This window comes from Canis lupus, chromosome 10, assembly GCF_003254725.2.
Source record: "Canis lupus dingo isolate Sandy chromosome 10, ASM325472v2, whole genome shotgun sequence".
NCBI classification, from domain to species: Eukaryota; Metazoa; Chordata; class Mammalia; order Carnivora; family Canidae; genus Canis; species Canis lupus.
The window spans coordinates 25,904,076-25,932,035 of record NC_064252.1 but is presented as its reverse complement, the minus strand read 5'-3'; the positions used below and the strand labels follow the sequence as shown (position 1 = coordinate 25,932,035).

General features: G+C 43.8%; 1 protein-coding gene across 3 annotated transcripts in view; it reads left to right on the top strand.

The window, feature by feature from the left end:
• GRAP2 (GRB2 related adaptor protein 2) overlaps positions 1-27,960 on the top strand; it is a 63,977-nt gene that overhangs the window by 13,455 nt on the left and 22,562 nt on the right. Inside the window, exon 1 of one of the 3 annotated variants that reach the window (XM_025459237.3) lies at positions 9,821-10,058. The exons of the other annotated variants lie outside the window; for them this stretch is intronic. The gene's annotated coding sequence lies outside the window, so the exon portion shown is untranslated. Of the gene's footprint in view, positions 1-9,820; positions 10,059-27,960 lie in introns of those variants that run through there. 3 annotated transcript variants of the gene reach the window in all.

Sequence of the window (27,960 nt, the reverse complement as noted above, 5' to 3'; positions counted from 1 at the left end):
TGAGATACCCCATCTCCCATATGGCCACCTTCTCAAATCCAAGCCAATCTTGAAGGGCTAGCCACAAACCTACCCCCTGTCTCTAGCCCTTCCCCAGACAGAATTAATCTCTTTCTCCCCAGCACTCATGTTACCCTTATGTTAGAATTATTTATGTGGGCATCGATTCCCCTCGAATGGAGCGTGATGTGCTGCAGGGCAGGCGTCATGTCTGTATCTGCCAGGCTCTCCCCTCCCCTCCTCCACCAGTAACAGCTCAAAGACTTCTGGCCCAGGGATAAAAGAGGATTCCACATACCAAAACTGGCCTCCAGAAAGGTTTTATCTCAAAGGGTGGTCTCAGATATGGAAATGATTTTACTTGAGCAATTAGAGTCTGTAACAAAGACAAGAACTCTAGTAGGAGTGGTGGGTTCATCCAGATGTCTTCTTGTCTCTACTTTTCTGTACACTTGAAAATCCTATTTAAAGGTTACTGAGTTGAGTAACTTTGATTGTCACTTGATTTTCAGCTCTAAAGTTTTCCTGTAATTTCAATTATAAAAATAATCCCAACTTAGTTGTATTTTATCTTCTGAATGTGGCCCCCCTTGAAATTGTTACTACTTAGACTGCTTCACACAGTGCCAGATTGCATCACACCCTTATTGAAAGGATCTCCTTGAGCAGAGTGAGGGGCCCTTGGAGAATGCAATGCACCACTTTTTAGCACATTAAAAAAGAAAAGAAAAGAAAAATCCTGGAGCTGTTTTGTTATTTTAATACTTTATCTTTGGCAGAGCACAAAGTCGTTTTAGGAATCCTCTCTAAAACGATTAGCCATATGACTATTGTCCAAGTCCATAATTGGTGTGCAATAAATATTTTAAAAATAGATTAAAATACTATGCACTTCAAAGTGAAAGATAACTTCAGCTATTTAAAACACAGAGCAATAGGTATAGTTTCCAATTGTTCCTCTTTTATGTTCATTAGAAATCACAGAAAAATGGGAAGATGGGGAAAAGTTCCGACACTGTTATGGAAACTGCATTGATGAGAGCAGATTGTAATTTTGCATATAGTGATTTTGATGCACAATTATTTGAGGGATTTATTGTCATCACAGCTTAAAGCCGTGTTGTTACTGAATAGGAGCTTGGCCCAGGGCCCTCATCTGATACCAAACTCTCTAGCATCACTTCTGCTTTTTCATTAGCAGTCCATGCCTCCTCCCCTCTCAAACTCTGCACTGCAGTCCTGGCACAGACCCTAACCTAAAACTCCAGCCAATTCCTTAACAACACACTTTCTCCCCTTCACCTGCCAGATGCTTCTTGTTCTCAGACACAGCTCCCCGAAATCAGGGGCTTTCGATGAGTTAAAAAGGGAAATATAGAATTACCTAGCTCTACCAGTATTTTAAGTGTTCTTGTAGACTTAATGAGAGCTCTTGCACAAAACCACTTGAACTCTTTCTTAAGATATGCTCATTTTTTTTCTCTCTTTGATTCAACTGTTGACCTTCTGGATATAGGACTAGTTATTACCTCAAGTATGTTTGGAACTATTCTTGCCCTAACCATTCTAAAATGTAATTAGCATTAAGACATTATTGTAGGAGCACATCCCCTCAGGCTGGGATCTCTTTAGATAGCACGAACCGAACAGAATATTGTGTATGCTCCACACTCAGAGAAAAAAAATCTCTAAGAAAAATCTGTGGCATTGGGGGAAAAGTTAAAACTGGTGATTTCATGAACCCTCTTTTGCTCATTTATTTGATTTGTCTAAGGATCCAAACAGAGCGAGGATTGTGGTTCTTCTGTTTGAAAAATGAAAGCAACTCTTCTCAGAACTCTTGCTTATGCAATGTGGCTGTTCTCACAGCTCCGGGACAACCCAAACCTAAATAATCCATTTTAGAGCTTTAGCTCTTCCCTCTAAGAAATGAATCTCATTTTAAGGCATGATCCCATTTACCCTTGTAGCAACAGATGTTATAGAGAATGAATATTCTCCAGGAGGTAGTTAACCAAGATGCAAAAACTGAGGCCCAAGCAGGTGTAATAGAACTAATGGGTTATTTGCATTCCTCCTTGAACATGCCCATCTCTTCCAGTAGAAGAAGCTTTTTATTTTCTGAGTTGAAAACCGTTTCATGCTGCCTGTTGGTTTATTTCTTAACTCTTGGATCAATCCCAACTGTCACGAAAGCTTATATGAATAATAACGAAGCTCTTCATTTCTGGGGGTCTTAAAGGTTATCTTTTCTAGTTCATTGCAGGGCACTTTTGATGCCCTCACTGAGCCCTGAATGCCTGGAATCTTCAGGAGAAAGCTTGCCTGATCCTGCCATTCACCTCCTTTATTAGTCTGTAATGTGTTTTAGTGTGCAGAGATATGTCATATGAACAGTAATTTCTCATTATCATAACAACATTTTTCCTTAATTGCAAAACTATATCTGACCTGAATTTATTCTTGTCCGTGGCTTGTGTGCACAAGCAGAGTCTTGTCTGCCTCTACAATATATTAATAATGTATTAATTAGCTTCCCAGCGCTGCCCCAAACAAGGAACAGAAAGGATTTATCTAAATCATGAAACATGAAATGAAGCTAACACTTTGTTAATTACATTTTAAGGGCAGTCTTGCCATCAGGCAGGAGAATGAAGTTTATGCCTAATTTTTGAGAGAAAATAATGGAAAACAGCACTCAATTAAGAAAACATTTGTTTAGCACCTACTGTGCGCAAATTCTGAGCGGCAAAAAGGGCCAAGACAAATATAATTGGCCAATTTAGTTCTAGAGTCATAGTTAAAAGGCAATAAAGGGCAAAGTAATATAAGTGTTTTGATTAGTGCCAGTTAGCTTAAATATATTAGACTGAACTGTATGAAACTGACAATGTCTGACCATTTTTCATCAAAAGAAGTGGCAGTTTCATATGATTCAACCTACTATCAATATCAACTTTTAAACTGTACCAGCTCCTAAAACATTATACTGTTCATTTTCTTTCCATTTTCTTAAATTATTCATTTCAACTTGAAGCTGTCATTAGTAGAAAATCAATACAAAGTAAATATAGGTCAGAGATTTGACTCCTGTTTTTTATATTTATTTATTTTTGTGGGTTCAAAATTAACATGTACTTTGCAGCTCTAAAGTGTCTGGTTATATTAAATGTTTTTCTTTATTTGGTTGAAAGTCATGGACCCTGTTACCTGCCCTTCCATTACCAACTGTTTTTCATGACATTCCCATTGTGATCTTCATGCAAAACCACCATCTTCATTCCCTACTTTTCTGCAGAGATAGATGTTTGATTGCAGAACACTGCACTTTTTTTGAAATATTTCTCTATAGGAGATTAAATCTAATGCCTGGTCTGCCCCCAAATTACAGGTTACTGAAAAGTCAGAATAGGTTGCCATCCATGTATTCCACTAAATCGATTCTTTTAATTCCTTCAACATTTAACAAATAGGTACCAAACCCTTATTTTGCACAAGCACTGGAGTTGGTCCTCTGCCAAGTATGAAGTCTTATGAACAAAGACATATGCAATAATATAAATACAAATTTAATGCTACCTAAATAGCAGGCACCGCTCCAAGCACTTGACCTGTATTCCTCTATCTAACCCTACCCAAGGGGGTGGGTACCATTGTCCTATCCATTGTAAAGACGAAGAAACGGAGACCAGAAAGGTTCAATGAGCTTCTGGAACCCAAGCGTTTGTTTAATCAAGGCACCAATACTTTGTTTGTATCTAGTCATTGTCAGGATCCAATGTTAAAAAGGAAGTGCTTCTCCCAGACCATGGATTCAAAGTCTGACAAAGTTGCAGTGTCTGCTGATGCCCTAAAATGGTTAAGAACCAACCCCAGCCGATTTGTGTATACTCTCAGAAAACATTGCCCCCCTGGGTCTCCTTCCAGCTCAGGACCCTTCGCCCTCCTTGGTCTCCTGCCAGCTCGGGACATTAGCACCCCCCCCCCCCCCAGGCCCTCGGCACACACCGGGACACACGTGCTGACCAACACATTCTTGCAGAGTCACATCTTAACCCAAATCTTATCACAACCCTGCCCGAAGGCCAGGCACTATCGAGAAAACGTTCACTCATCTTCTTCCCGTTAGGCCCCATGTGTGAACACTGATAACAGATCTAAATTCGAAGAAAATCAACAGAAGTCATCTCAGTCAACCTGAAAAGTGTAGTGACTCATTCACACCCTTTCACAGAGCTCCTACTGGGCTGCCCTGGTTCCCCCGAACCAGCCCCAGGCCTCCCGCACGCGGCGGGGAGCGCAGCGCACAGCGCGGGCCCTGAGCGCGCTCCCCTCCGCGGACCCGAGGAGCCCCGACTCCTGCGGCTGCGGCTCCGCATCCCAGCTGCTGGCCCGCTGCCCCGCTCGGCGGGCGCCCTCCCCGCTGCTTCTGCCCCCAGGCAGGCGAAACGCGGTTGCCTTGGAACCGATCGCAGGGAACAAGATGCTGACTTTTCAGCCCCGAGAGTAAATTCCATCCCTCTGGAGCGACAATCATAACATCTCAATCTGACTCGACTTACGTCTGCTCCTATAAACCGCGTGTGCAGACTGCAGAAAACAAAACGACTCAACATCTCATTAGAAAGGAGCTGGTAGGCCAACTCACTAGAACAAAGCAAAGCAAAGCAGCATTCAAATTTCACTACACACACACACACACACACACTCACACGCACGTGCACACGCATGGTGTAGTGAAGCCCCTGAGACAGCAAGTTGCACTGACAATGAAGGACGGTTTATGTAGTCAAGGATTTTCTTGTTCAAATTTAAATGAGCCCCAGGAACTTAACTGAGCTAACCTTGGGGTCTCCATCCGGAGAGGAAGGTCTGGCTTCTAGTTCTGCCTCCTAGTAAAGCAGTGAGCAGAGTAGGTGAGAGCAAGGGGCTCAGGGGTCAGACAGCCCTCCAGGGATCTCAGCACCACCAATTTTCCAGCTGTGCGGCCCCTCTCACCCCCCGGGGGTTGGAGGGGACTTGCTTAACGATCAGTAATGGTGCCTCCACTTCCTCACCTGCAAAATGAGAGTAACACAAGCTAAACTAACCTGCATGGGTTTGTCCTGAGCATCGGGTGAAAGAACACATGGGGAAAGGTTTAGAACAATGCCTGGCTCTGAGTAAGCCCTCCACACATGCCAGTTATTTGTAATAGTAACTTGAAATGAGTTCTGTCACCCACTTGAAATTGAGTTCTTTTCTGTTTTTAACTTAAATTTTGTAGCACTGTGATCTCATTTTTTTCTTCTTTTGTGTGCATGCAGAAGGAGGATGTTTAGCCGTCCTTGGAATACAATCCCTTCCTTTCATTAAGAACCATTATTAAGTCTCTTCAAGTCTCTCTCCTGCAGTAAATGATCCACATTACTTAATTGTTCTGCTTTACATGCTTAATCATTTATTTGAATTTCTCAGCCATCCAGATTTGGTACACACAGAAATATCATCTAGGAAACTTTTTTTTTTTTAAACTTTTATTTATTTATGATAGTCACACACACAGAGAGAGAGAGAGGCAGAGACACAGGCAGAGGGAGAAGCAGGCTCCATGCACCGGAAGCCCGACGTGGGATTCGATCCTGGATCCCCAGGATCACGCCCTGGGCCAAAGGCAGGCGCTAAACCACTGCGCCACCCAGGGATCCCTCATCTAGGAAACTTTGATTTTGAAATTCCTTATCATCTGCAGCCTGTGAGCTTAAATATTTAAAATCCATTGTTCAGAGTTCTTTACCATATTGTTCAGCTGGCTCTCCTCTGCCTTCTGCCACAGTCCCCTCGTTCTCAACTGCATAGCTCAGCACAAGCCAAAACAGAAAAGACCATAGGTCATTCATTCATTCATGCAGTATTTGTCAAGGGCCTACTACAATTCCAGGCACTGTGCTGTGTGATAAAATCACAAACAAGACAGTATCTACTTGGAGGAGTTTACAGCTTGGGAAGGAAGACCCAGAAGTAAATAAACCATTGCGAAAATCTTCCATTAGAATCTGTCCTTGACAGGAGAAGGTGCCAGGATACTCTTAGGGCAGGAGGGAGAGGAACTCAGCTCTACTTGGTGGGCCTGGGAAGGTTACACAGAGAGGGTGACTTTGGAGCCATATTAATGGGGGGCAAGGCATGAGGAGAAGGAGGAGGAGAGTTTTCAAAGTAGAAGAAACACCTAGGAACAATCTGTGCCACATCACCAGGGAACCTTCCATGGTGCTGTTAGGACTGGGGCCTGGGGTCCAGGGAACATGTAGAGACATAGGCTGCCCATTATTTTGAAAGTCAGCAGGGAATGTCAACGTCACATGGAAAAACAATATATGTCTTCCTTACTAGTTTTTTTTTTTTTTTTTTTTTTTTTAAGATTTTGTCTATTTACTATGAGATACACTGAGAAAGGCAGAGACATAGGCAGAAGGAGAAGCAGGTTCCCTGCAGGGAGCCCTATATGGGACTCAATCCCAGGACCTCAGGACCATGCCCTGAGCCAAAGGTAGACACTCAACCATGAGCCACCTAGGAGTCCCACTAGTTATTTTTAAAAATATCCCTTCATATATTTGACATATATTAGCTAAGATAATATTCATGGGGGAGTCTTCATTTTTAATTTTCTAGAAATTAATTTTTTAAGTACAATAAGATGTTAGCATCATTTCCATATTTATGCCTGACATAGTATCTATCTACCTACTTGTTTACTTATTTATTATCTGCCCTCCCTCGGAGATAATCCTCAAGGTTAAGGACTTTTGCCTTTTTTGTTCCAATCTGCATTCCCCAGCACCTAAAACAGTGTTTGACCATGATAACTACTCAATAAATATTTGTGGAGAAAATGGATGAATTCCCATATGGGTAAAAAGAAACAATCACATCCTTTACTAATGAGAGAGGAGGAAAAAAAAAAAAAGAAAGAAATCCGGACTTAAAACAGTTTTTCATGAACAGATCCAATTTGCAAAAATGGAACTGAAGTTTAAAAGCTATTTTTCTTCCTGAAGCTCTGCTTCTGGGAAAATCACAGCTGCCAGCTTAGATGGTGGTTTTAACTGCCCAGTTACAAATTCTGCACAGTTGTACATATTGGCAGAGCTCAGCTTCCTTAAATGCTCTTGGATCGGTAAGGAAATGGTGATTTTCCTTATTGATTTAACGCCAGTTTTTCTTTTGTGAAAAATCCCGTGTGCTGCTCAATGGAACATATACAATAAAAACCGAACACTGGGGTGCCAAAAATTAAGTAAGTCACTCATGTTCCTCTTCAGTCGTGTGATGTTAAACCATTTCTGCTTTTGAGCAGGAATGTTCAATCATTTTCCCCTTTAAATTTAGCAGAGTGATTATTCCTCCTGGTGGATTGCACATATGCTCCTTTTGATCCATGCAATAAATAGCTCATTCCTGGATGAACTTTAAGCTCTGAAGGAATGCCTCTAAAATATTGTTTATGAATCGTAGGAGAAATGTTTCACATTCTTTTTATTCCAAAATGGTTACAGCAAACCACTCTCTCCAAGGTTCCTATTTTCCAAGAAGGCAGAAAAAGAACTTGGGGCCACGGCAGCTATGATAACACAATAATAATCATGCTTCCCATGGATTTTACTCAATGGTCTCCTAGAGGCTATAGTGGAGGAAAGCCACGGTCAGCAATTATTTTCCGTGAGCAAGATGCTGAGCTAGGTCCATAGACTACAAAGAGTGGGGGGTGAGGCTTGGCTCCTATCCTCTGGAACTTACAAATTAGTCAGTGAACTAAGACACAGGCCACAAAGTGAAATTAATAGTCACTAATGAACAACATAGTAAGTGCCACACGGGATGCCGCAAAGGGCGGGGAAGCCAGACAGCGTTCCTAGGAGAGATGGTCTTGAATTTGAGTTGGATCTTTAGTAGGAGGGCTGGAGGGAGAAAAGGCAAAGAAGTAGGAATATTCATGGGTGCCATTGCCAGGGTGTCCCCTGGCTGAGGGGGAAGATGGGGCACATAGGGCAGGGGGTTAGATTAAGGACGGCCTCGAATGTCACTCCGAGAACTTGGTGCTTGATTCTATAAGGAAAGGGGAATCAGTAAGAGTTTTTGAGCAGAAAGGCTATAAGCTAAGCAGTGCTTTAGAGAAAAGTAATCAAGCAGGGATCCGTGCTATGAGTTTAATTGGGGGTGGGCAGCCCCGGTGGCCCAGTGGTTTAGCGCCGCCTGCAGCCCAGGGCGTGATCCTGGAGACCCTGGATGGAGTCCCACGTCGGGCTCTCTGAATGGAGCCTGCTTCTCCCTCTGCCTGTGTCTCTGCCTCTCATTCTCTCTCTGTGTCTCTATGAATAAATAAATAAATAATGTTTAAAAAAAAAAAGAATTTAATAGGGGGTACTTCAGAATTGAGATAATGAGACCCTGACCCAGGCTGGCAACGGTAGGATGTCTTTATCATACAGTACATTCTCATGAGGACTTTTGAAGGGTTTCTGCGGAATCGCACCTGCCAGTCTCTGCCCTGTAAGCTGGTGATGCCACCGGTGATACCATGTGCTGCTTGGACATGGCCTCCTTCCTGCAGAGCCCCCACGGGTGGCACAGGGAACAGGCCCAGGTGTGGTCTATACACACGCCACAGAGACCCTAGGCAACTTATTATATACAAGCTGGGAGGAGTCCTAGAGCCCACAGAGTCCGTGTCCTCAGTTTACTCCTACAGAAGGCAGCCCTTGCTCTGGTTCACGTAGCTCATCAGTGACGGGTGTGGGACGTGACAGACTGCATGTCGGCAAAGCTTCCAAAGCAGGTTCAAATTCTGCTTTGAGGTGTGTGTGTCTACAAATTCTGGCACGATCCAGAAGATGTTTAGTCCCGACCGAGGTGACTGAAGCTCCTTTTCTTTACTCCCTGCCCCCAGGTTCTCAGGGCCAGATCCAGTCCCCTGTCTGAGCCCCCACTTCATTTTTGTCAACTCCTGGCCTCAGGACTTTCCCAAACACCCTCAGGGGGCTTCTAGCTCTCTGCTCCCTGCTGTTTCTTGGGTCCTGCCACCGGCTATGCTACCCCTTTGGAATACTTCATAGCCGCAGCCAGGTCTCCCCATGTTCAGGAAACCCCTCTACACACATCATGGCCTCAGCTCCTTCCCTAGGTAGACTGAGGTCTCCCTCCTCAGCCCTCCAGGCCACCTTGCACAGGGCTCTCTCGCTGTGTCTCCATATCTTATAATTGCCTGTTTATGTGCCTGCCTCCCACCCTACTACTGTGAGCATCCTGAGGGCAGGGACTGTGGGTGTGCATCACTGAACCTCCAGCATCTAGCACATTCTAAGCCACACACTGGCACACACCAGGCATTCGGATGTCTGATGAATGAGTGAATGAATGAATGACATTTGCCTTCCTGGTGCATTCATGTATTTAATAAACATTTATTAAGCAATTCCTTATGATCAGCACTGTGGTAGTCACATTTAAATGTCAAAATATACCAAAGCACTCAAGTTCCAAATTATGTGTGCATAAATTATGCACACGGAATGTTAACACGCACACGCAGCAGAGACGGCACACGCATCTACAAATACCAGAGCGAGCAAATGCAGTAAACTGCGTGCCAGATGTCCCTGAAATTTACAAAGAACCAAGAACCAAAAATGACAGTTAGCTCCATAAGGCCTGCAAAAGAAAAAAAGAAAAAACGTAAAAGAACAAAAGAACCTCCAGCAGAAGGAAGTGGCTATGGGTTTTTTTTCTATGCAGTAGAGCTGGGGGGTGGGGAAGATGTACAAAAGCATTCGATGCTGGGCAGGTTCATGTAAGTCTGAGTTCCTCAAGGGTTGGCTCTTAGGAGCTGTTAGGAAAATTCATTGCCATGCACGAGTTGGGAGGGGGACGGTTTTTGATTCCACCGGAAACTGTTAATGGGGACTGCCCTAGTGGCCCCTCGTTGCTTTGCCTGATAGAGAGACAGCAGGTTCACCCAAGCAATTCTGGTGCTCTGATCACTGCCAATTAGGGGAGCATTGTCTGGCTGCCATAATCAAGTGAGTATAAATATATTTATTGTGATTGGAAGGGGGAAGGGAGACAGCAGAAAGAATGAGGCAGAAGCCGTCATCACCCCTTTTCTGGCTCCAGCCTGGATCAGGCTGAGCATTTCCGTCACCTGGTGCGTGGGGGGAAAGTGGTCACTGGCTTGGGAGGTGGGCAGGGTTGAGAATTCAAGACTAGAATTGCTTTTCCCAGAAGGGGCCCTGCCTCTCCTTGCTTCCCCCCCTCGCTTCTTCCCCCTTTTCACCTTTGCTTCAGTGGAAGCTGAAGAGAGAAGAGAAACCAGATGCCACGTGGGTCACGTTTTCTCTCTGCCCCGCCTGCCCTACTACCTCCACTGAGCTTCCCGGCCCTTCCCTCCCCCGGCCCGCGGGCATCAGTTTGTCTGGCACGGGGTTTATTTCTTTGTGGGCTGGAACTTTTGCAGGAAAATCTGCGATGTGTCTCGGAGCTGGGGTTGAAAGACCCTGATAAAAATAGTTTCCTGCCGCGGACTGCTAGGGGAGGGATTTAGGGGAGGGATTTCTCACGTTTAAACGGCTCCAAAGGGAGGCACGTTTAGTCACATCTGGTGGCATTCTTGTCTGACTGGAGAGCGGGGTCTGTTCAAGCATCTGCAAGGATTTAAAAATGCAGCCTGCATCTATTCAGCCCCAAACAAATGGCTGGGTCGGATACAAACGGCCAAACCACACTGTCAAGGGAAAAGGTCTATGAAGGAACTGAGGCTGAATTTCAACTCCGGTCAATGCGGGCCTAGTCCATCAAGCACATGACTTTGGTTTTCTCACCCTTGACCTTGATAACAGCACTTGTAGAGCTGAGTTGATTTCAGCTACTTCCCTCCACCCTTGTCCTGTGAATGCTGCTCTGGCTCAGCACCTGGGGGGCAGGAGACCCTTTCCAAGGGCTATGACGGAGGAAGGACCCTCCTTCCCCTACCTCTTCCCACTGTCCTGTTCCCTTCAGCCTATAGTTGGACTTCACAACTGTGAATTGCCCTCAGCCTGTCTTCTCAAATTTGACACGAACTATTATATTACTGGTAGCACAGATATGGTACGTGACAATGTAAGGGGAGGTGTAGATGCACAAAATAAATTTGTGGAGATCACTCAGCCTGAAGGCATCTGACCATCCTGATCCAGCCTGTTCTTGCTAAATTTTTCCTTCTTCAGCTGCTCAGAAGTTGTCAAGGCCAATTGTCAAATTATTTTCACCCAGCTACCAGAAATGAGTGTTTTGCTGAATTTTCAGATCTTAATGGACAAAACATTTCATTTTTCTACGTTCTACCTCTTGCCAGATATATTGTTTTTTGAGAACTAGAACTCATTTATACCCAAGGGAGGAAAAAAAGTCATTCCATATTTACTGATTAACAAATCACCACTTAGAGAAAAAATACAGAGGAGCTCTCACCTCTGTTAATAAATGGATTATTTGCCTTGGCTGAAGCCTGGCTGATGGACAGCCACTGTTCCCTTCAAGTTGGCTTAATTTTCTCTTGCTGGTTTTTATTTCCTTGAAGCGAAGAGGTTTCTTGATTCTTTCTTTGTTTGCTTCTGCTTTTGAGGAATGTGCCTGTATCCTTTGGGTTTGTTTTTTTGATAAGCTGGTTCGATGAAACCCCTCACATTTATTGAGGAGCCTGTCGTATTGGATACTGTGAGTTCCTCTGAAATAATCCCAGCTCGAAAGTTGGATGGACTCACTCATCTGAATGCTAACTCCCTCCTAATCCATTGGTTTTCTGCTGTGTAGACGGGGGGTGGGGGGGTAGGGGGGGGCATGAAACATGAAATAGCCATCTAACAAGACTGCCTGTCAGAAACTGAGCCTGGGTTCAGTAGTCAGTGAGACCTGGGTTGTACAGCAACCTCCCTTTCTCTTCAGTGTCATACAGTCCTCATTACAGATCCTGATGGGGACAGCAGAGCAGTTCTTTTCTTCTGTTCTTCATCCTTTTCTATAACAAGAAGCCAAACAGATAGTGAAGAGTCTGGTCTGACCACATAATGTTGGTACAAGTTACAGATCACTCTAAGAACGAATTTTTGACCTGAGCATTGAGGTGGCATTTAGGTGTTATATTTGATGCATGTCATTTAGTTACAGGCATAAAACCTCTTGAACACATAAAGCTCTGGACCTGGTTGGACATTACATCTTGCCTCATTTTGACTCTTTTTAGTCAGGGTGCTTCCCGCTAGGAAGTGGTAAAAGAAAAAAGTAGAATTCCAGTTAATAGAATTGTACCAATGTCAGTTTCCTGGTATTGATGTTGTACCATGGTGATGTCAGATGTCAATCTTGGGAAGAGGATGAAGAGGACAGGGGATCTCTCTGTAATATTCTTGCAATTTCCTGTGGCTCTATCATTATTCCAAAACAGAAAGTTTAAGGAGAGAGACAGTATGGGATAGCAATTGGGAGAGATGGGTCTTCATTTTGGTTTTACTTCTTGGCTGAACAAATATTTACATTTTGTTTGCTTCTTCTTCTTTGTTTGCTTTGTTTGCTTCCCCTTTTTCCAGATAGATTTTTGTGAGCAGTCAGCTATAAAAGTGCTCGTTTTTCTGTAGAAGAGAAAAAATGTAGAAAAGCCAAGAGAACTCCTGCCAACATTGGGTTAGAAGGCCTACTTCCTGTCTCTCTTCACCCTCTTTACCTACACAAACTTACCTCTGCATTCACACTTTATCTTTCTTTCCCATTCAAGAGGAGATACCTACAAATGAATTCCTTTACCTACACAAGGCATCCATCCCTTACGTGTGTTTCCAGAGCTTACTCTAAGGACATAATCGCCCCCATGTTGACTTCCTTCTAAGCCTGGGTTTTAATAATCATCTATATGGGAATAGCTTCTGCATTTATATGTCTGCTCAGACTTCTATGTTGAGAGCCACACCTATGCATCCAACCCCTGATTAGGAATCTCTACCTGGATGTTTTTCAAGCATTTCAAAGTCCTCCCAAATCATCTTTTCTTCCCATAGTGCCTTGTCTCTGAAAATGTTACCACCATCTACCATATTGGCACATTCTACAACAGCAGAAATATGAGAGCCATTCATTCTAGACCCATGCTGGTCAATATGGTAGCTGCTAGACATGTGTACTTTTAAGTACCTCAAATATGCTTGCTCCAAGTCAAGATGTACTATAATTATAAAATACACACCAGACTTAGTTCAGAAAAAAGAATACAAAATATTTCAGTAATATTTTATATTGATTTCATGTTGAAATGATAGCATTTGGGATATGTCGTGTAAAATAAATTATTAAAAATAATTTTCCTTTTTTTAAAATATGTTACTGAAATATTTAAAGTTACATGTGTCGCTCACAGTTGTGGCTTGCATATTTCTGTCGGAGAGTGCTGCTCTTGACTCTTCTCTGCCTTTTAGCCATTGCCAGATGGTCAAAGTAATAGACAAGGCACAAAATTAGTTAAATACGCCTGGTGAATTTGAATCCTGGCTCCACCACTTTTTGACACATGTGACCTTGAACAATTTTTTAACCTCTTTGCACCTCACTTTTCTCATACGTCAGATGGATAGAACAACAGGTTTTATTCCTCAGGATCCTGCAGACTAAATGAGAAAACATGTAAAGCACTTACTATTGAGACATAAGCCCAAGCTCGAGGGAAGGAGCATAGTCTCTCGCTGTCGTATTTCAGGCCCTTGTGGTTTCTGGCCAAGACCACTGCAGTGGTTTCTTCATTTATAGTTTCACCCTGCCCCCCAATCCTTCATACTGCCACCAGATTAAACATTTCCTAATGCAGATGTTATCAACATTTTCATAGATTCCCCCTCACCTGTGGCATAAAGTCCAATGTTCTTGTCATGCTGTGCAAGGTCATCCATGACCTGCCTCCACCCAAATCACCAAGCCCACCTCCTGCCAATCCCCGGTGGTTATAATGAACACAATGGACTCCACAGAAACTATTTACAGGTATCATTCCCTCCATTGATGATGTACATGCCCTCTACTTGTCCATAAGACTCATCTCCCTTGGAAAGGGCCCCCTGGCCCCTCTTGCACCTGTACCCATCCCAATCTGGATTAGGAGCCACTCCTCTGGATTCTTCAACCACTGAGGTCTGGCTCTGTTACCACACTGATCTCATTTGTTTGGTCAACTTCTCTGTCTTTCCTTCAAAACTGGGACTCAGCTACGGTCTAGGACCACCTCTCTAATCCACTCTGGATTTCCATGTGGAGCACAATGCTTGACACATAGTGGGGCCCAGGAGATGACTGCTGAGCACATGCATGAAGCATAGGAGATACTCCTGAGAGAGAGAAGGAAAGTGAAAGCCCTGTGAGGTCAAGCAGCAGCAAATGTGAAGACCAGACCAAGGAGAAATTGCCACTGCTTGGCCATGCAGACAGAGTTGGGAGAGAAAAGAATCTGGACAAGGAGTCAGTAATGGAGGATTTGAAATGAAAGAGAATAAGAAAGAGAAGATCACAAAGGGAACAGAACCACATTAGGTACTGCTGGGGGTTCAGTAGCTTCCTCCACAGTGGTTCCAGGAAGAGGCCAGGCTCTAGAAAAGCACAAATCATAGTTAAAAATAAAAAAAGGATGAGCTATCAGCAACCAAGTCAAGGATTATTTGTCATCAGGACTAGAGACATGGATAATACAAGTAAATGTCAAGCTGGTGACTACGTGATGGGACTACTAATAATTCACTGGGGCCGGTGCCCAGTAGTTTTTTTACTGTGGTGCAAATGCCAAGCATGGAAAAATTTGACAAGTTATAGATATGAGAAAGCAGATAGTGAATTTGAGAATAACAATGTGAAATGCCAGAATAATTATAAGAGAAACATCTGAATACATAAGAAGGCTTAGAGGATTCCTGTTTTATCACAAATACAGATTACAAGAAAATTCACTTACTGAAACAGAAATTCCAATCTATCAGACCCACTTACCAAACACGTAGTATTCCAGAATGCTGAACAGGAAGAGCATGCCTTTTGGTCCACACAACATGGAAAGTAGCAAATAACACACGAAAAGCAGAGAAGGTGGGAAGTATGACATTTTGTGGCTCATTCCATACATGAATGAGAGAATATGCACTTCTACATGCAAACCATAATCTTCTTAGGAACTCCTAAGGCTTCATTCCAAGATCTGGAGTCTTATGACACAAGTTGGCCCACTCCCCAGTCTTTATGTCAGAGATCTTGTAGAGCAAGCATTGTGTGAGATGGCAGGCAGTGGGCAGAACAGAGAGGACAGGGTGGAAAGGTCAAATGATTCCTTGCCATTATTCTTTTTTTTTAATATTTTTATTTATTCATGAGAGACACACACAGAGAGAGAGGCAGAGACACAGGCAGAGGGAGAAGCAGGCTCCATGCAGGGAGCCCGATGTGGGACTCGATCCCAGGTCACCATGATCATGCCCTGAGCTGAAGGCATGTGCTAAACCACTGAGCCACCTGAGCCGCCCTCCTTGCCATTATTCTTAACAATGCACCATTTACCCCTATGAGATTTATGTGGACAGGGTAAGCATTTGGGGATATACTTATGCTAGAAAACTTATAGTAGAACATTTGTCTGAAATTCAAATTAAACTGGGCATTCTGTACTTTATCTAGCAAGATACTAGTACTTTTTTTCACTGATTTTTCCAGAGAGGCACTGCATCTCTCAGCCATCGGTAGCTATCATGGAATAGGCATAAAGTAGCAGGAGCTAGCAGGCATGAAGTGCTTGCTATATGCCAGGCACCATACTAAGTGTTTTGGATGGATGTCTTAAATATTCAAATATCTTCACGAGAATACTAAGGCAGGTACTATTATTATTATTATTCCTGTTTTAAAGATGAGAAAAATGAGACTCAGAGAGATTCAATGACTTGGTCAGGATCACTCAGGTAGCTAGTGGTGCAGCTAGGATTTGAACTCTGGTGGCTGGACTCCAAAAGGCCAGGTGCTTGCCCATGTAACTGAATGTGGCAGCAGCACCAAGCAAGGGGTAGATATGCTGAGTCCCCCAGAAGAAAAAGAGAGAATGAGAGTTTAGGGTATGACAAGGGCAGACCCCAAGTAAGGTTTAGGAGGGGCAGTTGAAGTCAGATCCTATGCCTTCGTTTAAATTAGAAAAGTATGTCCCTAACTTTAGATGCAGCCCCACATCAGGACTCAAAGCTTAAGAGAAGAGCACTGGCTGTCTCCACTGCAACCTCAGCCACAGGCCCTTGTGCAGTAAACAGCCTGCACAACTGTACATAGCAGCCTGAGTTCGGTGGTGGAAGGAGGACCAGTGCAGAGGTGAGGATGCAGAAGGAGTGCTTAGAGAATAATGAGAAAGCATCCTGAGGCATGTTTGCATTGCATGGGTGTGTGGTATTCTGAAGTCTATTTAGAGAGATGTCATGGAGAAGAGATTGCTAAGGCCCAAAATGGCAACAGGAAAGTCTTGAGTGGATCTAGGAGGTAGCATGACAACATGGCATCAATGAATTCTGAATGGGAAAATGACTCTCAGATAAGGTGACAGCAGCCTATTTAAAAGACATAGAAGAAAACACAACAGACGGGAAAGGTGGACAAGGAATGGGGAACAGAAGACACAAAAGAGGCAAAGTGAGTGAAAAGGTGAATTTCTTCCACGTGGCATTTCCCCAAGTATGACCCTGGAACCCTGTTCTTATAAGGTTATCAGACGGCCATGTAAGGAAAGGGCCACAGGCACGGCCCAGTTTGATCTCAGCCAGGCGTTTGGTTGCATTTTTCACGAGACCCTAGAGAACAAAACGCAAGAAAACGTGAAGAATGATGACTACTTAATCTGGTGGGTTCAGAGCTGATGCTCAGAGGGTGCTGATGAGTTCATGTCAATCTGGAGGGAGTCATTCAGTAAGAAACTGAGTTCAGAGGTAACCAGTGAGCTTCTGATCTCACAGCTGGTGAATGAAGGAGCCAGGACGCAAGCTCAACTCCATCTGACTCCAAGCCCATGTTCCATTTATTATGGATAAAGACCAAAAAGGCATTAAGGTTGCTTGTGAGACAAGAGTCGGGAGAGAGACCAGAGGGGAGGAATACCAATCTGTGCTCCAGCTGAATCATGGACTGCAGAGCTGGCTGACGGCCAGGACCAAAACAAGATCAAAATCAAAAAGATTAAGTTTGAACCTCCCATTTGGGCTCCCAAAAGCCTCTCGCAAAAATGAAGTGGAGAGGCCTGGAGTGACCCCTCTTCACGCCAAGGAACCCTTGTGCTTTTGTCCCAAGGCTTGGCTGCCGGACCCCGAATGGCCAACAGAGTCAAGCGTTGTTAAAAGCTCTGCTGCACAGAGAAAGTGATTTAATAGTGTCTTCCACTCAGCCCAGCTCAGACCATTTCTTGAACGTTGGACTTACTTCTAGGTAACACTTTTTTAAGAAGAACATTGAACGAATGTTCTGGTGATGTTGTGTGAAGGAAATGACCAGGAGAGCAAGGAGTCTGAGCCTCGTCCCACAGAAGGTGGTGGAGGACCCAGGGATAGTCAGGCTCAGAAACAAGAATTGGGGTATTGTGAGATTCGTTCATACACTCAACTCTTTTATTTCTCCTTAGGGTAGAATTTGGACTGAAAATTATAGTGAGATGTTTGGTTCAATGTAGCCACCAAGCTGCTTCCACTTCCACCTTCCCTGTGCCCAGTCCCCATCATCTCAATAAATTAAGGAAAGACTGGGTCAACTTTCTGGGTCATCTTCAACTTGGACAATCTAAGAGTTTTGGGGATCAAAACTGGCAGTTAGAAAGAAAGAGACTACAGTAAGCAAAGCAAATACAGGTGTTCCTCAGTTCAAGCAAACTCTAATTATGACCTTAATTTCAAAAAAAAAAAAAGAGATAAGAATATGATAACTATTCATCTGATGAAAGTAATGGGCAACATCTCTTCTCTTGGCAACTTTTTAGTACCTCTATGGGGTGACTTGATATCTAAAAACGTATTTACCTCCCCCTTTCGAGGGGTGGACTTATCGAATGAAGCCAGGTAAACTGTTGCAGGGGTTAAGGTCCACTTCTGCAAGGTTCGAGACCAGCGAACTAAAAAATAACCTGCATACCAATAATAAGTGGGGGCCTGGAAATATAAGTAAAAGTGACAAGCAGGTGTGGTCACAGAGTCATTTGCTTTTGTCCTCTGCCCAAATAAGAATTAAGATAGCACTGAGTGCAGACAGTGAGGGGGGGAAGAGGGTGCTGAGCTGACTCGGTAACGTTTGGGAGTGATATTACAGCCCTGGTGACCACAGAGCAAGAAGATGGAGGCTTTCAAATATATATATGATAAATGAGCCAAGTGTTCAGAGACCAAATCAATAAACAGTGAACAGACGGGAAGAGGAGGAAAAGAGATCATGAAGGCACCATAAACCCCTGGTGATATATTTGAAGAGAAATCATGATGTGAATAGAAATTAGAAAGTGAATGGGGGGTGGGGGTTGGAGGGGAGGAGAAGCCTGGAGATTTGTAAAATGTCTGTCTGTACGTCTCCATCCTGCCTCCACTCATATCCACCATCAACCCTCCTGCCCTTCTTGTAGGGTTCCCTGAATCATTTCTGATTGGGGGGTGCGTGTTATCTTTAATGCTTCATTCTTGTTTGGATTTCACCAACAGGATTCATGGTGTTTCATTGCTTTAGGGAACAATCAGGGTAACACAAGAAAATGGCAAGATATCTCAGTCTGGCGCCAGAGTGGGGCTGGAAGGAACAGCTCCGGCGGGCTTGGTGGGCTCTTCCTGTTTCATTTCTGTCGCTGTTGTTTTCACGGTGTCATTTCAATAAGAAAAGTGTAGGAGACGTGAAAACAAAAGACCTGAGGTACACTTGCTCTCGCTAGATTCACGGTAAGTCACTGGCATTCAGAGGAGAAAGGAGAGAGAGGTCAGAACAGAAGCAGACTAGCTGGTGAGGAATGTTGATGGTGGGAGAGGTTAGAGACCCGTGACCTTGAAAGACAGCAAGAGAGAGAGAGAGCAACGGAAGGGAAAGGCAAGGAGAAGGACAGCCCCACGTAGGTTTATTCACTGAGATTGCTTCCATTATCTGCAGTGGCCTCAAAGCACAAGATGGCTTGGTCGGAGGTCAGCCGGGTTTATTGCAGGCTTTGCCTCTTTGACCAAGGAATGATGGCCTTGAATTTTGTGGGTACGTGAGAATTGTGCCCATCAATTTCTTGGCTGAAGGACAGCCACCCAGGAAGGTTCAGGGGGCCCCGAGCTCGTTAGTAATTATCCTGAACTAGTGCAGGACTTTTCGTTTTTGCTGGTACCGGCAGGGGCATCGTGCAGAAGGAAAGAACAGGGGGCATGGACGGTAATCGCTCCCCTGTTCCCCAGCTATAAAACGTGTGTGGCGGTCGTGGTCGTAGGAGTAATAATGATCAGAGTCATAATCATGTTGCAAAGTGCATGGGAAGCCCTTGGCCCGTGATAGATCACATCGATACATGAAACTTAGTCCCAGCTGGTTCTTGTCTCTGGATTTGGGTGAGGAGTGGGCCCCGTGGGCCCCCCAGGTAGCTGTCCTGGGGTTTCTTTTACGGAAAGCCACGCGGTCACTGAGCTCCAGGCAGATGGCAAAGCCTAGAAGCTAGAATAGTTTTCTGTTGCTCAGCCTTCCATCACCCCACTGCCCTTTGGTTCGTGCTGCCTTTTCTCTCTACTTAGGAGACAGTCTTGATTACAACATGCTGTGTGTCCCATCTTCTGAAATCACTGCAGCCAGAACTTTACAGTGAGTAGAGAGAACTCAGTGTTTCTGCCCCCCCCCCCCCCGCCGCCCCAGGGCAAGTGAAGAAAACTTGAGACTTAAAAAGCTGGAAAGAGGCATAGGCTTGGTGGATTTTTTTAAAAGATTTTATTTATTTATTTATTCATGAAAGATACAGAGAGAGAGGCAGAGACATAAGCAGAGGGAGAAGCAGGCTCCCTGAAGGGAGCCCGATACGGGACTCGATCCCAGGACCCTGAGCCGAAGGTAGACGCTCAACCACTGAGCCACCCAGGCGTTCCTAGGCTTGGTGGGTTTTTGAAAAATGGTTTTGAAACTGTTTTCTCTACAAGAAAGGAGAGTAGATAGATGAGAAATTATTGGAGAGACACTGAACTGTCAGACTCCATAGATGGGCCGGGAGGTCACACCCTGTCCCCGGACAAACTGGAAATGAGGATTATTATCTGAATCCTTGATTGTAGAGCCTGAGGCACAGAAGACCTAAGGTCCACACACACACACACACACACACACACACACACACACACACTCCCCCTGCACTGGCAAGGAAGCAGCTGAACTGAGATCTGAAACCAGCCAGGCCCCTGCACCTCTGCGATGGCTGGCAGCCTCACCTTGCAGAGAATGGCAAGTTAGGGGAAAAAAGAATAGAAGTTGCTTGAGTTTGTCCACTGAAAGAAAAGGTTATTCTTCTTACAAAAAGTTTGAGGACAGGTGAAATTTTATGTGACGTGCTTTGACCTTGAAAAAAAAAGAGGGGCACCTGGCTGGCTCAGTTGGTGGAGCATGCAACTCTTAATCTTGGGTTGGAAGTTTGAGCCTCATTTTAGGTGTAGAGATTGCTTTTTTTAAGACCTTATGGGGGCACCTGGGTGGCTTAGTGGTTGAGCGTCTACCTTTGGCTCAGATTGTGATCCCAGGGTCCTGGGATTGAGTCCTGCATTAGGCTCCCTGTGGGGAGTCTGCCTCTCCCTCTGCCTGTGTTTCTTTTTCTTTTCTTTTCTTTTCTTTTTTTTCTTTTCTCTTTTCTTTTCTTTTCTTTTCTTTTCTTTCTTTTCTTTTCTTCCTTTCCTTTCCTTTCCTTTTCTTCTTTTTTTAAGATTTTATTTATTTATTCATGAGAGACACAGAGAGAGAGAGAGAGAGAGGCAGAGACACAGGCAGAGGGAGAAGCAGGCTCCATGCAGGGAGCCTGATGTGGGACTAGATTCCGGGTCTCCAGGATCAGGCCCTCGGCTGAAGGTGGCGCTAAATTGCTTAGCCACCCGGGCTGCCCTCTGCCTGTTTCTGCCTCTCTGGGTCTCTCATAAATAAAGAAAATCTTAAAAAAAAAAAAAAAAAAAATTGTACAAAAAAAGAAAGAAAGAAAGTTTCATTTAATGTGCCAGACTGGTGTTGATTATCAAAGAGCAGGATGAAAAAAAAAAAAAAAACAGAAGGAGGAAGAGCAAATGACTCTCATTTGCAGGGGAGGGGACCCACACAGGGACAATCCCCCCCTCATTTGTCTCCACCTTCTTCTACTCCCTTCTCCTTGCCCTCCCTTCCCAACCCAAAACAAACAAACAAACAAACCTTCAGCAGGAAAAGAGGAGCTAATTTAAAAAGAGGAAAACATCCCTGAGACCTGTGAGAGCTCCCGAATCCACAGCGACTAGTAGGCATCTACAGAACAGAAATTTGATTAAATGAAGATATAAGGGATTTAGAGGGACTCTCCAGTTGCATCAAGTTTGTCTATATGTCTTTGAAATATATTTATTTGGCTTCCAAACCTAAAGACAAGTGCCTCCTAACTGAGGAGATAGTACCCACTCAGAAAATAGGAAGACATCAAGGCAAGGCCAACGAGTAGATTGAAACTCTAAGCAGTCGGGAGAGGGTTGGCAGGAGGTGCAGTGGTAGAGAGTGCCCCCAGGTCTCAACTCTCGCCCCAGGACCCACTACCCCTTAGTTACCTGTCATCAGAGACAGCTCTGTTGCTGTTTTCTGTTGAAGCGAAGCAGCCAGAGGATGACTGATACATGGGCAAGACAACTGCAGGCGCAATGGAGCACACCCCGCAGGCTTCTTCCTAAGCCACTTCCTTGCGTCCCCAAGACTGGCACCAAGAGGTCAGCCACTGAGGAATCGCTATTCTGGGATGGGGTGCAGACAGCCCCTCTAGTTGCCTGAGTTTGCCCCGCCGGTACTGCCAGGAGAGTTTATGCCTCCTAGGGGACTTTGGAGGGGGAAATAACGAGTCACCTAGGGACAAGAGGAAAATAAGAATGTCTCATGTGTGCAAAACCATTTAAAATGGAGGCTTTTAGAGGGTACTAAAATCTCAGCCAACCACCCAGAAATGGTTTGGGGAGTATATTCTACTTGTCTTTGCATACTTTGGTTGCAATAAAGTTAGAAATGCTTATATGCCATGGAGAGAACACCTGTGGACACAGGCCAGGTCGTCCTGAGAAGGCTGTTTATTCCCCCCCTGGGGTCCAGCACCTAAAAATAAATGGTCCTGCAGCTCTGACTGGGGAGGTCTAGATGAGCGTGGGAGCTGCTGGTTGTCAATCTTTGAAAGCAGAGGCCCCTGATCGCCATTGCCAAGTACGTGGCTATCTGCAAGCTTGGTGCTGCCATCATTCAACTGCCACTTTACCCTCTACTTGCCGGCACAGATCCGAGTCTCCAGAGAAACCAGAAGGAGGATCTTACTAGAATAGGATTTGGGTTTTTATTTTTTTATTTTTTTTTAAGATTTTATTTATTTATTCATGAGAGACGAGAGAGAGAGAGAGAGAGAGAGAGAGAGAGAGAGAGAGAGAAAGAGAAAGAGAAAGAGAAAGAGAGAAGCATGCTCCATGCAGAGAGCCTGACGTGAGACTCCATCCCCGGACCCCAGGATCATGCCCTGGGCTGAAGGTGGCGCTAAACCACTGAGCCACCTGGGCTGCCCTGGGTTTCTATTTTAAAGGCTCCAGGGATGAGTTAGAAGTAATTCAAGAGCAGGCACAGTAAAGAAATGTGTACACCGTGTTAGACATTCAGCAAGAAGGTTAACATTTCCAACATGGCCAGCTGATTAAGAGCTATTCTGTAAGCAGGGATTCCACTGGTTTAGAATAGAGCAAAAATCTTGCCATCTGAAAACCCAAATTGAAGAAAGGCCAGCCCTTGATCTCTTGACCATGCTCAGCCTTTTTCTTTCCTTTTTTTTTTTTTTTTTTTTCTACTGCCTTTTCCGGAATAGATTGATTTGGGTCTCTGGGAGAATATTTAAGCAATAGCCGACAGGTAAATTATAGGTAGTTGTCCAACCTAAGCTTACAAATTTTCAAGGAGGGCCATCTATGACCTCTCTCAGTGTCCTGTTCCTATATTCAACACTCAGGAAAAGGTGATAAACTAAGGCAAAAAGTCTCCAACCACAGATGTAGGGTTCAGATAAAAAAGAAAAACACGCAGTAGGGGTTTCAGGAGAAATCAATCATTAACCTAGAATGGAAGCCAGGAGTGAGGACTAGTCACTTTGAGATGAACAGGACCACCTCTACTCAGGGAATTCAAGCAGCAGGATACGGAGTAGGAGCCGATGATTTCCAATTCTTGCCCAGCAGAGCCATTCTGTATTGTATGGGCTTTGGACTCCTTGAAATGATCAAGTATACATGCCTTAAAACACACGAAAGAAAGGAGGACAATCACCAAACCTGTCTAGATAAAGGTTGTGGGGACTCAAGACGCAAAAAAAATGAGTTACAGGACAGAACCGATGGTTTGGGGTGCACCATTGCCCTCTGTTGGATTAAATAAATCAGACCTTTAGTGCGGGTGTGTGTTTTATTATCTGGCTGAGTTTGCTGAAAAGTCAGGGCACTTTTGAGTGGGAAATTAATTTGTCCTTGTAAATGGGTCCTCAGTCTGCTGTCCCTGCCCTGAGGAAACCCATTACAGTTGTAACTCTCTGATGGCAGGTTGCTCATCATGTTTTCATTCACTTAATATTTACTAAGTGCCTACTAAGCACTGGTTGGATATTGTAGAGAATCTAAGAATAAATAACACCAACACCTGTTACCATTTGTGGAATGCCTACTGTGAGCCAGTGTCTTTACACACATGAATATACAACATCCCCATGAAGTCAACGTGGTCACTCCTGTCTAATGGATAAAGAAACAGGACCTTTGGAAAATGAATGGCACATCCTAGACTTAAATCCAGGCCCATCTACTCCTAAACCCACACTTAGTTCACTAAGCCACAGCTCTTCCCCTCAGGAAGTTTGCAGACTACTAGGACAGGCAAGATACAAATAAAAGCTTCTGTATCAGAGGTTCACACACCATGGCCAGCAGGCCAAATTCCACCCATCACCTATTTTTGCCCATGAGCTAAGATGGTTTTTATATTTTTAAGTGTGGTTAGGGGAAAAAAAATCAGAACAGTAAAACTTTGTGGCATGTAAAAATTGTGTGAAATTCAAATCTCAGTGTCCACAAATAAAGTTTTATTGGAACCCAGCTATACCCATTCAATTCTCTTCTTTCAGGCTGCCTTCCTGGCTATAGCAGCACAGTTGAGTGGCTGTTTGATGATTCCTATTCTACACTCCAAGGTGGAATGTTATATATCAATAGGAGAGGCTTTTAAAAAGCTTTCTGGGGGATCCCTGGGTGGCGCAGCGGTTTGGCGCCTGCCTTCGGCCCAGGGCGCGATCCTGGAGACCCGGGATCGAATCCCACGTCGGGCTCCCGGTGCATGGAGCCTGCTTCTCCCTCTGGCTCTCTCTCTCTCTCTCTCTCTGTCTCTCAGTCTTTCATGAATAAATAAATAAATAAAATCTTTAAAAAAAAATAAAAATAAAAATAAAAAGCTTTCTGGGAGTTAAGAAGAGAGGAGACTAACATTTATTTAACCCATGGTGAGAGGTGCTAGAAGGATATACAGGTGTGCTCTGCTTTAAGACTTGATGTGTGGGGATCCCTGGGTGGCGCAGCGGTTTGGCGCCTGCCTTTGGCCCGGGGCGCGATCCTGGAGACCCAGGATCGAATCCCACGTCAGGCTCCCTGCATGGAGCCTGCTTCTCCCTCTACCTGTGTCTCTGCCTCTCTGTCTCTCTCTGTGTGACTATCATGAATAAATAAATAAAAATCTTAAAAAAAAAAAGACTTGATGTGTGAAAACCCAGATTTTAGGACAGATAAATTAAAAGATAGTTATTTGTATAACAAATTTTCCTTTTCATTTTGTAAAGGGATTCGCCATGGGGTTCCTTTATAGAATAAGCCTCTAAAATGCATGCTAATATGAAGCCACTTACAAATACTCTAGTCCTAATAACTTTTCAGGAACGTATCTATTGTGTACAATGAGGCTTAGCTAGAATCTTTTTTTTCTTTTTTTTCCTAGCAGGGTAAGGTTTCCTACTTCTGAAAAGTAATGGAGCTGACCTTGTCAATTTAGGAGGAGAGTAAGCACTCTGCCTTCCCATTGAATCCAAGAGGGGCTTTGCCTGACAAGTAGAAAGGCTGTAGGTTCCAAAGATCTGCATTATGTGGGTCAAACTGCCAGAAGAATTTTGCAGTTTTAGCCAAGCTCCTCTTAGTAGCTGCAAAGTCCTAACATGTAAATTCCTTACTGTTTTATCACTGCATTTCACACACAAGATAAATTAATAAAAATTATGTTTGTTGTTACCATCCTGATAAATCTGCTACAAACAATACTTAGACGGAGCAGTGTTTCTCTCTTTTAAAAAAAATTAGCTTAACAGAATTACAACATAAACTGGTACAAGTCACATAATATTTAAATTAGAGTTCTCTCCAGCAAAATAGGAAGTGGTGTTGCTGACTTGATTTAGGACCCAGCTCCTTCTTTCTTTGGGTCCTGAGCCTGAATCTTCCAACAGCTTTGTGGTGTTATGCAATTGCTCTTTTAAAGAGATGCATAAAACGGAAGCTTTGGCTATTCATAGCCAACTTAGGAGGAGCTGAAATCTTTCAAGAAGTTTCTTGCCGGGTACCATTTTTGAGGGTAACTACATGCTTCTGAACACATCCAATTAATCTGGATTTTACATGGGGGCTCTTTTAAAAAGCTATCTTGTGGTTTTTATTTTCATCCTCCGCGGTGACTGTATTTTAGAAGTAGACAAACATTCCTGGTATATAAGGCTGAATATTTTTCAGGTTTTTTTGGAGGTAAAAGAAGCTTAAATGGAAATGCAGGGGCAGAGAAAATCGTGCCTGGGGAAGTCCTGTGCAGTGCTGCCAAGTGGCGCAGCAGATCTGTGTCATGGGGCTGCTAATGGATATTGCACGCAATTCATAAAGGGGCAAAGTGAGAGAGACGCAGAGGGGTGGCGAGAAGCAGTGCTAGCATTAAGGGCAGGAGCCCTGCATGGTTCTGAGGTAGGATTTCTGGATAAATGGCATCATTGACGGGGTCGGGGTGGGTGGGGGAGGCTCCAGGAGGTGGCTTGACTGCCCTTGGACATTGTCACCTGTCATTCACGTTCTCCTTCTGTAGCAGGCAGCATTTCAGCCATTTCTGAAGCTGATCACTGAAAGGAAACGCACATTTAATCCATGCGTGAGGTTCTTTAAAGAGATGTCTTTCTCCTCATCTCTCAGGTCAGAAGCACTGTAACTGCACACAGCAGCTAGAAGGCTCCACCGCATTCTTGAACACTTGAGCTCTTGAGCTGGCTGCACTTTCTCCCCTGTCCCTCCTCTTTTCTCTTCTGTCTTAAAATTGTTGCTACCATGTTTTTAATATGTGTATATATATATATGAATATATATAGGAATATATATATAGGAGTATATATATTATATATATTTTATATATATATTATATATATTATATATATATACTCCTATATATATATATATATATATATATATATATATATATATAGGAAGGTACAGACTATACAACAAATGGATAAATACTGAACCAAATATGTTCAGTTTTCTTTTGCCCTGGTGGTAATTTAAAAGTTTTCAAAATAAAGACTAATGGATATAGAAAAATAGGATAGAAATCTCCATGCGTTTTTATGATCAAATAGAAGACCGACCCCTGGGGGTGGCACTGCTATTAGGGAAGCAGGGAATGGTAAATTCAAGGGGACAAATTGCAAAGCCCTGGGTTTTGAACGAAAATAGAACACACCCCTCTCCCCACTGAACGTCTCCCTCCTACCAAACAGCATCTGAGCAGATTTCATTTCACAAATGGAAATGGGACGCACACAATTTTTTTCAAAGTGATTTCATGAAGAGTGGGCCTGTTTAATTGGGTTTTCGAAGTCAGGATTAATATTATAAGCTAGGGAGTTCTGCGATGTGCCATACCACCTGCCTCCTGGGGAAAGGCAGGACAAAGAGCTGCTTCTCAGAAGCAATGCTACTTCTGCCTCAGTCTTCTCACTGAAGCAGCACACAGCCAGCCTGGACCAAGTACCCAGGCTGGGTCCAAGTTACATGTAACGTAGGAAAGATCTTCCCAAGCTCAAGGTCATATCTAGAGCATGCCTTGGATATTTTTTCACCCCTAATTTATGTGATTTTCTAATATGTTTAGCATTTGCCCTCCTCTTGTCTCCATCATGCTTATTAAGGTAAATTTGCATAGAAATGGGATCTTAGTTTTCAGGACCATTCACCTGACACTTGCTCTCCTGAGGTGACCAGTATCCGCTGTTGATACCATGATGGTGACCTGCAGACACCACATCTTCCCGCAAACTCAAGGCAAGGCCTTAATTAGGGGAGGCCTTTCATGTTAAAGCCACGGGGTGAAGCAAATCAGCAAAAGCATTTAGTGCTCACTAAAGAGAGCAGAATACTCCATTCTGTTGAGTGGGTCACCCGAGGTCACAATTTTAATTTGCCTTAGCTGGACAGATCCTGAAGAAAGGGTACAAAATATATATATATATTTTTTGAAATAAATTTTGGCTGGTGATAAAACTCAAGACAATTAACTATGACATTTTACTTTGGCTCCTGAAGTATTTTTTGCTTAATATCTACCTTTGGGATGAGTAATTGTCATCTCTACAAATTGCCTTTGGAAGACTGAGTAAATGTGGAAAAT